Consider the following 11,859-nt stretch of genomic DNA (forward strand, 5'->3'; position numbering starts at 1 on the left):
GTATAGGTGCACTAGTTCGGCGAAGAGATGAAGATACAAGTGCAAAATTGATAGTAGATATAGGTTTTTGTAATCTGAAATAATAAAAACAGCAAGGTAGCGAGCGGTAAAAGTGAGCGTAAACGGTATTGCAATGGTAGGAAACAAGGCCTAGGGTTCATACTTTCACTAGTGCAAGTTCTCTCAACAATAATAAGATAGATAGAACATATGACAAGCCCTCAACATGCGACAAAGAGTCACTCTAAAGCCACTAATAGCGGAGAACAAACGTAGAGATTATGGTAGGGTACGAAACCACCTCAAAGTTATTCGTTCGGATCGATCTATAAAAGAGTTCGTACTAGAATAACACCTTAAGACACGAATCAACCAAAACCATAATGTCACCTAGATACTCCATTGTCAACTCAAGTATCCGTGGGCATGATTAAACAATATGCATCACACAATCTCAGATTCATCCAACCAACATAAAAGTACTTCAAAGAGTGCCCCAAAGCTACTACCGGAGAGTCAAGAACGTGTGCCAACCCCTATGCATAGGTTCCCCAATGTCACGAAACCCGCAAGTTGATCACCAAAACATACATCAAGTGGATCAATAGAATAACCCATTGTCACCACGGTTATCCCACGCAAGACATACATCAAGTGTTCATAAAAGACTCAATCCGATAAAATAACTTCAAAGGGGAAACTCAATTCATCACAAGAGAGTAGAGGGGGAGAAACATCATAAGATCCTACTACAATAGCAAAGCTCGGGATACATCAAGATCGTGCCATAGAGGAACACGAGAGAGAACACGAGAGAGAGAGAGAGATCAAACACATAGCTACTGGTACATACCCTCAGCCCCGAGGGTGAACTACTCCCTCCTCGTCATGGATAGCGCCAGGATGATGAAGATGGCCTCCGGTGATGGGATCCCCCTCCGACAGGGTGTTAGAACAGGGTCCCGATTGGTTTTTGGTGGCTACAGAGGCTTGCGGCGGCGGAACTCCCAATCTATCTTCTGTTCTGGAAGTTTTAGGGTACGTAGGTATATATGGGTGCAGGGGGTACGTTGGTGGACCTCCGGGTTGCTCACGAGGTAGGGGGGCGCTCCCCTGACGTGCACTCCAAGTCCAACAGGTTGGTTTCCTTCCAAAATTAACTTCTCTAGTTGATTTCGTTCCGTTTTGACTCCGTCTGATATTCCTTTTCCTCGAAACACTGAAATAGGCATAAAACAGCAAATCTGGGATGGGCCTCCGGTTAATAGGTTAGTCCCAAAAATAATATAAAAGTGGATAATAAAGCCCAATATTGCCTAAAACAGTAGATAAAGTAGCATGGAGCAATCAAAAATTATAGATACGTTGGAGACGTATCACTGGACCATGGAATTCAAGGACTACCTGATGCAAGGGACACTGCCAGAGAAAGAGGAGGACGCGGAACGCACGGCTCGGCAGGCCACGGCCTACTGCATCCAAGACGGTGAGTTATACCGGATGCGGCCAAATGACGTTTCCCTATGTTGCATCTCTAGGGAACAAGGGAAGGAGCTGCTGGCCGACATACACAGTGGAGACTACGGACACCACTCATCATCACGGACCCTCGTCGGCAAGGCGTTCCGCAGTGGGTTCTATTGGCCTACGGCACTCAACGACGCGACCGAGCTGGTGAAGTCCTGCAAAGCGTGCCAATTCCATGCCAAGCAGATCCATCAGCCAGCTCAGGGCCTGCAGACCATCCTACTCTCGTGGCCGTTCACGGTTTGGGGGCTGGATATCTTGGGCCCATTCCCTCGAGCGCTTGGGGGCTACCGCTACCTCTACGTCGCCGTCGACAAGTTCACCAAGTGGGAAGAGGTGGAAGCCGTCTGCACCATCCCGACCGGTTCTGCGGTCAAGTTCATCAAGGGCCTTGTGAGCCGGTTTGGGGTCCCCAACCGCATCATCTCCGACAATGGTTCGTAGTTCACCAGCAATCTCTTAAAACATATTGTGCTAACCTTGGAACGCAGATATGCTACGCTTCGATGGCGCACCCCCGGAGTAACGACCAGGCCGAACGCGCCAACGCGGAGGTCCTGAGGGGCCTCAAGACTAGGACCTACAAGAAGAAGTTGGAGGCCTGCGGCAGGGGCTAGTACGACGAGCTCCAGTCCGTGTTCTGGTCCATCCGCACTACCTCCACCAAGCCAACTGACGAGTCCTCGTTCTTCCTCGTCTACGGAGCAGAAGCGGTTCTCCCTCACGAGGTCAGGCGTCGCTTCGCGCGGGTCCTAGCGTTTGATGAGGCGCAGCAGGACGCTGCTACGTCTTGAGCTTGCGTTGGTTTTCCTTGAAGAGGAAAGGGTGATGCAGCAATAGTAGCGTAACTATTTCCCTTAGTTTTTGAGAACCAAGGTATCAATCCAGTAGGAGGCTCCTCAAAAGTCCCACGCACCTACACAAACAAACAAGAACTCACAACCAACGCAATAGAGGGGTTGTCAATCCCTTCACGACCACTTCCGAAAGTGAGATCTGATAGAGATAATATGATAAGATAAATATATTTTTGGTATTTTATAATATAGATTGGAAAAGTAAAGATACAAATAAAAGTAGATTGAAAGCCTATATGATAAAGGATAGACCCGGGGGCCATAGGTTTCACTAGTGGCTTCTCTCAAGATAGCATAAGTATTACGGTGGGTGAACAAATTACTGTCGAGCAATTGATAGAAAAGCAAATAATTATAAGATTATCTAGGCATGATCATGTATATAGGCATCACGTCCGTGACAAGTAGACCGACTCCTGCCTGCATCTACTAATATTACTCCAAACATTGACCGCTATCCAGCATGCATCTAGAGTATTAAGTTCATAAAGAATAGAGTAACGCATTAAGAAAGATGACATGATGTAGAGGGATAAACTCATGCAATATGATATAAACCCCATCTTTTTATCCTCGATGGCAATAATACAATACGTGCCTTGCTGCCCCTGCTGTCACTGGGAAAGGACACCGCAAGATTGAACACAAAGCTAAACACTTCTCCCATTACAAGAAAGATCAATCTAGTAGGCCAAACCAAACTGATAATTCGAAGAGACTTGCAAATATAACTTAATCACACATAAAAGAATTCAGAGGAGATTCAAATATTTCTCATAGATAAACTTGATCATAAACCCACAATTCATCTGATCTTGACAAACACACCGCAAAAAGAGTTACATCGAATAGATCTCCAAGAAGATCAAGGAGAACATGGTATTGAGATTCAAAGAGAGAGAAGAAGCCATCTAGCTAATAACTATGGACCCGAAGGTCTGTGGTAAACTACTCACAACTCATTGGAGAGGTTGTGGTGTTGATGTAGAAGCCATCTGTGGTCGATTCCCCCTCCGACGGAGCACGGGCGAAGGCTCCAAGATGGGATCTCGCGGATACAGAAGGTTACGGTGGTGGAAATAGTTTTTCGTGGTCGCTTCTAATGTTCTCGGGGTACGTGGGTATATATAGGAGGAAGAAGTAGGTCGGTGGACGCCCGAGGGGCCCACGAGATAGGGGGCACGCCCTCCACCCTCGTGGCCGCCTCGATTGCTTCTTGACTTGCACTCCAAGTCCTCTGGATCACGTTCAAAATCACGCTCCCGAAGGTTTCATTCTGTTTGGACTCCGTTTGATATTCCTTTTCTTCGAAACACTGAAATAGGCAAAAAAACCCAGCAATACGGGTTGGGCCTCCGATTAGTAGGTTAGTCCCAAAAATGATATAAATGTGTAAAGTAAAGCCCATAAACATCCAAAACGGGTAATATAATAGCATGGAACAATAAAAAATTATAGATACGTTGGAGACGTATCAAGCATCCCCAAGCTTAATTCCTGCTCGTCCTCGAGTAGGTAAATGATAAAAATAGATTTTTTTATGTGGAATGCTCCTAGCATAATTCTCAATGTAATTTTCTTTATTGTGGCATGAATGTTCAGATCCAAATGATTCAAAATAAAAGTTCATATTGACATAAGAAATAGTAATACTTCAAGCATACTAATCAAAGCAATCATGTCTTCTCAAAATAACATGGCTAAAGAAAGTTCATCCCTACAAAATCATATTGTTAGGCTATGCTTCATTTTCGTCACACAAAAATTCTCCCATCTTATACACCCCCAATGACAAGCCAAGCAATTGTTTCGTACTTAAATAATCTCAAACTTTTCCAACTTTCACGCAATACATGAGCGTGAGCCATGGATATAGCACTATGGGTGGAATGGAATATGATGATGGGGATTGTGTGGAGAAGACAAAAAAGGAGAAAGTCTCACATTGATGTGGATAATCAACGGGCTATGGAGATTCCCATCAATTGATGTCAACATGAGGAGTAGGGATTGCCATGCAACGGATGCACTAGAGCTATAAATGTATGAAAGCTCAACAAAAGAAACTAGTGGGTGTGCATCCAACTTGCTTGCTCACGAAGACCTAGGGCATTTGAGGAAGCCCATCGTAGGAATATACAAGCCAAGTTCTATAATGAAAAATTCCCACTAGTATATGAAAGTGACAACATAAAAGACTTTCTATATGAAGAACATGGTGCTACTTTGAAGCACAAGTGTGGAAAAAGAGATAGTAACATTGCCCCCCTTTTTTGGGGCCTTTTTTGGCCTTTCTTTTTTTTATTTGGTTTTTTTATTTGGGGACAATGCTCTAATAATGATGATCATCACACTTCTATTTATTTACAACTCATGAATTACAACTCAAAACTAGAACAAGATATGACTCTATATGCATGCCTCCGACGGTGTACCGGTATGGGCAATGAATCAAGAGTGACATGTATGAAAAATTATGCATGGTGGCTTTGCCACAAATACAATGTCAAGTACATGATCATGCAAGGCGGTATGACAATGATGATTCGTGTCATGATGATAAACGGAACAGTGGAAAGTTGCATGGCAATATATCTCAGAATGACTATGGAAATGCCATAATAGGTAGGTATGGTGGCTGTTTTGAGGAAGATATAAGGGGGTTTATGTGTGATAGAGCGTATCGCATCACGGGGTTTGGATGCACCGGCGAAGTTTGCACCAACTCTCAAGGTGAGAAAGGGCAATGCACGGTACCGAAGAGGCTAGCAATGATGGAAAGGTGAGAGTGCGTATAATCCATGGACTCAACATTAGTCAAAAAGAACTCATATACTTATTGCAAAAATCTACAAGTCATCAAAAACCAAGCACTACGCGCATGCTCCTAGGGGGATAGATTGGTAGGAAAAGACCATCGCTCATCCCCGACCGCCACTCATAAAGATGCACAATCTAAGAACACCTCATGTTTCAAATTTGTTACATAACTGTAACCATACGTGCATGCTACGAGACTTGCTAACTTCAACACAAGCATTCTTTAAATTCATAATCACCCAACTAGCATGACTCTAATATCACTACCTCCATATCTCAAAAGAATTATCAAGTATCAAATTGATCATAGCATCCAATTCACTTCCTATGGTAGTTTTTATTATACCCAACTTGGATGCCCACCATTCTAGGACCAATTTTATAACCATTGCAAATACCATGCTGTTCTAAAAGACTCTCAAAATAATATAAGTGAAGCATGAGAGACTAACAATTTCTACAAAATTAAGCCACCGCCGTGCTCTAAAAGATATAAGTGAAGCACTAGAGCAAAAACTATCTAGCTCAAAAGATATAAGTGAAGCACATAGAGTATTCTAATAAATTCCAATCAAGTGGGTTTCTCCCAAAAGGTGTGTACAGCAAGGATGATTGTGGTAAACTAAAAAGCAAAGATAAATATCATACAAGACGCTCCAAGCAAAACATATATCATGTGGCGAATAAAAATATAGCTCCAAGTAAAGTTACCGATAAACGAAGACGAAAGAGGGGATGCCTTCCCGGGGCATCCCCAAGCTTAGGCTTTTGGATATTCTTGAATATCTTGGGGTTCCATGGGCATCCCCAAGCTTAGGCTCTTGCCACTCCTTATTCCATACTCCATCAAATCTTTACCCAAAACTTGAAAACTTCACAACACAAAACTCAACAGGAAATCTCATAAGCTCCGTTAGTGAAAGAAAGAAAAACCACCACATAAGGTACTGTAATGAACTCATTCTTTATTTATATTGTTGTTAAACCTACTGTATTCCAAGTTCTCTATGGTTCATACTACTTAATACTAGCAATAGATGCATCAAAATAAGCAAACAACACATGAAAAACAGAATCTGTCAAAAACAGAACAGTCTGTAGCAATCTGTAACTCTCGAATACTTATGGAACTTTAAAAATCCTACCAAAATAGGAAGTCCTGGGCAATTTGTCTATTGATCTACAGCAAAAAGAATCAACGCAAAATCACGTTTATGTGAATTACTAAGATTATTTTCGTGCGTGCAAAGTTTCTGTTTTTCAGCAGAATCAAATTAACTATCACCTTAGGTTATCCTATAGGTTCTACTTGGCACAAACACTAATTAAAACATAAAAACACATCTAAACAGAAGGTAGAAGCAAAATTTATTACTAAACAGAAACAAAAACAAAAAACACAAATAAAATTGGGTTGCCTCCCAACTAGCGCTATCGTTTAACGCCCCTAGCTAGGCATAAAAGCGCGGATAGATCTAAGTAGTCCATCTTTGGCACTCAATTCATAAGTAGCTCGCATGATAGATTCATAAGGTAATTTAACTTTCTTTCTTAGAAAGTGCTCCATGCCTTTCTTTAACGGAAATTGGAATCTAATATTCCCTTCCTTCATTTAAACATATAAGGCTGCTAGCCAACTTGCCTCCACGGTGCTCCCCCAATTGGGCCTTTGTTGGCCGTTGGATCTGGTCATTTAGAGCGTTTGAGCCGTTGGATGTTTACCTGCTGTCAAACCCAATTTCACCTCGTGGTCATTTTTGTCGTCCAATGACTGGTGGGCTCGCGCTATGCGTTTATTGGCTGGGTCGATCGTTCTAGCGTGGAAGAGGCTTTTGCCCAATCCCCGCGCGTGCTCCGCTTCCAATCCTCCTCGCGGGGTTGCTGCGCCAGAGCCCACACCCGCCCTAACCCTAGCCGCCACACCTCTCCTTCCTCCCTCTAGGGATGGCAATGGGTACCCATTACCCACGTACCCTGCGGGTAAAAACCCTATTAGGGTAAGGGTATGGGACAAAAAGTTATCCATGGGTATATGAATAGGGAAATGTTAAACCCATCGGGTAGAGTGGGTACGGGTATGGGATCATGTAACCCATACCCACATACCCATGTACCCATATAAAATCTATATGAACTCAAAATTATCCCTACACTTTATCATGAATTTGTGAACTCAAAATATATGACTGTGTGATGATGTTTTGATGTGTTGTTGTTTACGAGAAAGTGATGTTGTTTATTAAATATGATGTTGTTTATGATGTGTTGTTGTTTAAAAGTGTGTGTGTTGTTGTTGTTATAATCTATTGTTGTTTATAGATTATAATTATATGTCGTTTTTATGACTATGTGTAGTTCATACTGATGCTTTGCAAACATGGGTAATTTTACCTATGGGTACCCATGTACCCTGTCGGGTAACGGGTATGGGAAAAAATTATACCCATTGATGGGTATGGGTAAGGGTGATGGGTAAGCTCAAAGAGGATGGGTAAGGGTATGGGGTGGCTCCACCCGTACCCAAACCCTACAGGTGCCATCCCTACCTCCCTCGCTTGATACCATAGGCGTTGCACCCCCTCCCCTCCTTCCTGCTCGGGCGGATAGCCGCCGGCCGCCGCATCCCTTCTCCCCCTTCCTCCTCCTTCCTCCTTCCCGCTGGCGCCCATCGCCCTCGTCCTCGGACAAGGGGCCTTCCACAGGGATGGCCACGTCTTCAAACCAGGGGTAGAGGAGCAGGAGAGGGCCAAGAAGCCGACATTGGGGGTGGAGCAGCCAGGCCAAGGAGGACCCAGGTGGTGGACGCGTCATGGGGTTAAGGACAGGCCGATGATATGGATAAGTAGGAGGAGTGCCATGGATCTGCAGGGAAGGGAGGGCGACGCCCTCGGCGGGCGTCCGAGCAGGAAGCCGGCAGGGAGCACGTCATTGTAGGCGTCAAGGGAGCCATGGACAAGCCGCCAGGAGGAGAAAGCTCCCAGTTTGTGGAGGAGACTATGTGACAGGTGTGTTTCTTCCTGTTTTTCTAACCCCTTTTCTCATCTTTCCATGACGACCTGCAAAATTTTCAAGTTTTTCAGGTGGTGTTTTGGAATCTAGATTGATTTGGTATTGTATGTTGTGTGATGTGCCCTTGCCAAGAATATTTGATGTGTGTGATGACACGAGCAATTGTAGAGGTAAAGATTACTCTCTCTGGTTCAAAGAGCATTTAGATTTCAAAAATTGATTGCTTATATCATTGTCCAAAGGAGTGAACACCATGCTCGATTAGTGGACTGCCGCTTGAGAAGAAGCTTGTCATTTGTCTCTTCGAGCCGCGGCGGATAGGGGCCTTCAAAGAACTTGGGGGTTGACATAGCCATCGAGGAAGTGCAGGGTAATACTCTTATATGAAGCATGATAATTCCACATGTGGTGATGTTGGCATATGTTTTGGTATGATAAACTTCAAAAAAATACTGAAACGTGGAGCTACAGCCTGTGGATAATCTATAAGCCAACCAAGGTGGCACTGTTTCAGTTGATGTGATGATAAATCCATTTTAAGTGCAGCTCACTAGAAAGTGATTGATCTTACATGTATTTTTTCCTCTTACTGGACGCAAGAAGCAGCAGTGTTAGTAGAGAAGAGGTGGTGTTAGTCGGGATATTTGTGAGCTATGAGAAGCCTCTCTTATACTACTAAGTTTTTTAACTCCAAGCAACCAAATGTTCAAAGTATGTTTCCTTTTTATTTGAAAACTACTTATTAGATTGGGATCTGGGAGACGATCATGTTAAAGATCATCTCAATTCTCCATAGTTAGAAATCAATATTTAAGAACATGCATGCAGTATTTTTTTTCGAAGCATTATATTGTAAATCTTCACCAAGCTGCCATTTGTTTTTTGCAGATACAAACCAAGTGTAATCAAAAGAGGATATGGATTCAGTACGGCCATGAGTGAAGGAATGTTACTCCAATTTGGTACTTTAGTTTATTGTTTTCATTTAGTCTGTATTAGCTTAACAAATAACATTTGTGGGACAACTAATATTTGAACATGGATTTTTTCAGGATCTTGGAGAATGTTTTCTCAGTGTGGTTCAGGTTAAATTGTTGTCCTACTGTTCCTGCTCAGCCTCCTAATGTTCTATGTCTTCGCCGTGCCTTCTTCCAGCTTCTCTATTGGTTTTCTCTTCACACCGATGTAAGTGCATGTTCCTCCCTTCCTCCATATCTTCTCCAGCCATGGTTGTTTGCATCTGGTCACAGTTGTTTATGTTTCACTTCCGTTGGTGGTTCACGCGTCGGCCTTAGTGCTCTAAGCAAACCAGCATTTCTCATCTTGGCGATTGTATTATTGGGGCTTTGCTACATCTGTAGGTTTGAATCTCATGTGACTCCTGCGCCCAGCCACCATCTCCTCCCTAGCTAAGCAAGAGGTTCAAAGGCCACCGCTACCTCTTCCTTGCCGCCCAGCAGGAGGGGCACTAGGTGTGCCTCATGGTCAGTGGTCCTAAATCCCATGTGATTTCTTCATTCTTCAGGCAAATTACATATCAGGAGAGCCATTTATTAGAGGATCTTCTAAAAGGCTTTTTACATTTGGTTCCTGATGTTCTCCTTCTCGGGGTTTGCTCACTTCCTTTCTAGCTAGAAATACCATATTTTCCTCTCTGCGTGTACTGTCTTGTTGTTTGGTTCGCTGCTCGTCTTAATATTCCGGATTTAGCGGGGCATCATGTTTTGTTCAGCCTCATGCTCCTAAGTGTATCTCACATTGTATAGGAACCTGTCCTGCGGGGACCTTGCCTTTTATGCTTCTTCTTGATAATAGAAGTATTGAATATACCTGTTTCTTCTGCTCAAACATTTTGGCTAAGTGGCAATATTCCAAATAAATGGATGTATCTCGAACAAAGGAGATGTCTGATGTAGTGAGTCGAAGTCGCTTAATCAAGGAGAAATTAGGATTGTGACGCAATTATATGGTTAGCAGGAAAGTTTAAACCTGAAAATCAGACGAAACTCTGGCAATATTACGTTCTATAAACGATTTGGCAATTGCATTCACTATCAGGTTGTGTTTATAATTTTGTACTTGACAGATGTAGCTTTGAACCTACATAGTGTTGGCAGTTGCTTGATGAAGCCAAACTTACAACTCGATATTTTTAATTTATGCTGCAACTTGATTAGGAATTTCCTATGTTAAGTTGGAACCACACAAATTCTTATCACGTCATGGCTTGCTTGGGATTCAATTGCAGGAAGAAACTGTATTGAACTTGCTTAATTTTTCTTCAGAAATAGTATTGAATCGGCTACTTGTTGGCAATTTCATATTACAAAGTCGTCATTAAGCGAAGAGATAGGGTATTGATTTGGCTAACTCACGAAACTAAACACTCAATTCGAGAAATTTCATTGGGAATTTATATCCGTATGATTGATTTTGTAATGGGGAATGGTGATTGCAGTAGGCAGGGGAGGACGAGGCGAAGGGGGATGGAGAAGTGGTCGAGCTGGAGGCGTACAGGCAGGGCACCCAGAAGATGGAGCTATGCAACAAGTGGGAGGGTGGCGCCTGCTCCTACGGCGGCCGGTGCCGGTTCGCGCACGGCCTGCAGGATGATGGTTTCTTAATTTCGTTGACTAACCAGGGAGTTCAAGGATGATGACTGAAAGTTTTGTCATTACTGGTTAACACTTGGTGTCTGAAAATGACCGTCATCCCTTAGTGGGCAAAGATGATTTTGTTGAACAGTTTCAGTATATGTTACATACCGTATTCTTTCCAATGTAGAAGGTAGCAGCTGACTCTGCATTGCTGTGGTGCTTATATTATGGAGTAGTTAAGTTATTCTCCATCTGTACAGAAATATAAAAGCAAAACACTTATATTTCTTTACGGAGGGAGTATTCCACAATATTTAGGATGTCAACTTTCAGCCAATTGGTTAGTGGATGTAAGAGCATCTCTAGCCGATCCTTAAAAATCTTTAGAGGATAGTCCAGTCGGATACAAGCTGACTGCTCCTCAGGAAGGCTTGCTGTAGGTTACCAAGCACTAGCAGGCGAGGTATGCACTTGAATTTATTTGCTCTGTATTATGCTATCTTTTTGATCTGCCAGCTAATTTATTGCTTCATTTCTCCCTGATTGCATTTCTGTATACATGCACGCACTACACTTCAAAAATCAGTGGTGGTCCCCTTCCAGCTGCACTGCTACTGCAATTGAATGGTGATTTATACTTAGACCGCTTGCTTGCGTTTGATGTGTCTGTTTTCTATTCTAGCAAATCGCCATGCCCTAGGCACAGTGCCAAACACGTCTTGTTTGTGGCTGACCCCAAAAGGACTTCTGCACTAGAACATGTCCTCGAGGCTGTGACAAAGCAGCAGAGGTTATATAAGTTACATATTTGGAACTGCTTTAGACCATTGGTGTTATCAGTATGACGAATTTCGGTCCTATAACTGAACTGTTCCTTTTCCCGACGTATTTATAAGTGACATGTGTGTGGTTTTGTGTAGTACATAGTATATGTATGCATTCCTTCAGTGGGGAGATTAGTGCATGATGTCATATACAAAATTCAGAAAATTTGTTTGATAATACTTAGGTTAGTCTATTCTTTCAAGGAGAAAAGAGTAGGTCAAATT

The 11,859-nt window shown here is 42.9% G+C and overlaps 1 long non-coding RNA gene across 4 annotated transcripts; it reads left to right on the plus strand.

Moving 5' to 3' along the window:
• Nucleotides 1–7,763: 7,763 nt before the first annotated feature.
• LOC119308644 lies at nt 7,764–11,092 on the plus strand. Of its 4 annotated transcripts, none has more exons than XR_005150226.1 (7): nt 7,764–8,209; nt 8,285–8,383; nt 8,456–8,583; nt 9,102–9,175; nt 9,266–9,398; nt 9,575–9,697; nt 10,672–11,092. It is a non-coding gene; the product is annotated as an uncharacterized LOC119308644 (long non-coding RNA). The 4 variants fall into 4 exon arrangements; XR_005150227.1 differs by lacking the exon at nt 10,672–11,092 and adding an exon at nt 9,739–10,665 and having other exon boundaries at nt 9,575–9,685; XR_005150229.1 differs by lacking the exons at nt 9,575–9,697; nt 10,672–11,092 and adding an exon at nt 9,739–10,665 and having other exon boundaries at nt 8,039–8,209.
• The last annotated feature ends 767 nt before the right edge of the window (nt 11,093–11,859 follow it).

The sequence above is a fragment of the Triticum dicoccoides genome, chromosome 5B, assembly GCF_002162155.2.
Source record: "Triticum dicoccoides isolate Atlit2015 ecotype Zavitan chromosome 5B, WEW_v2.0, whole genome shotgun sequence".
NCBI classification, from domain to species: domain Eukaryota; kingdom Viridiplantae; phylum Streptophyta; class Magnoliopsida; order Poales; family Poaceae; genus Triticum; species Triticum dicoccoides.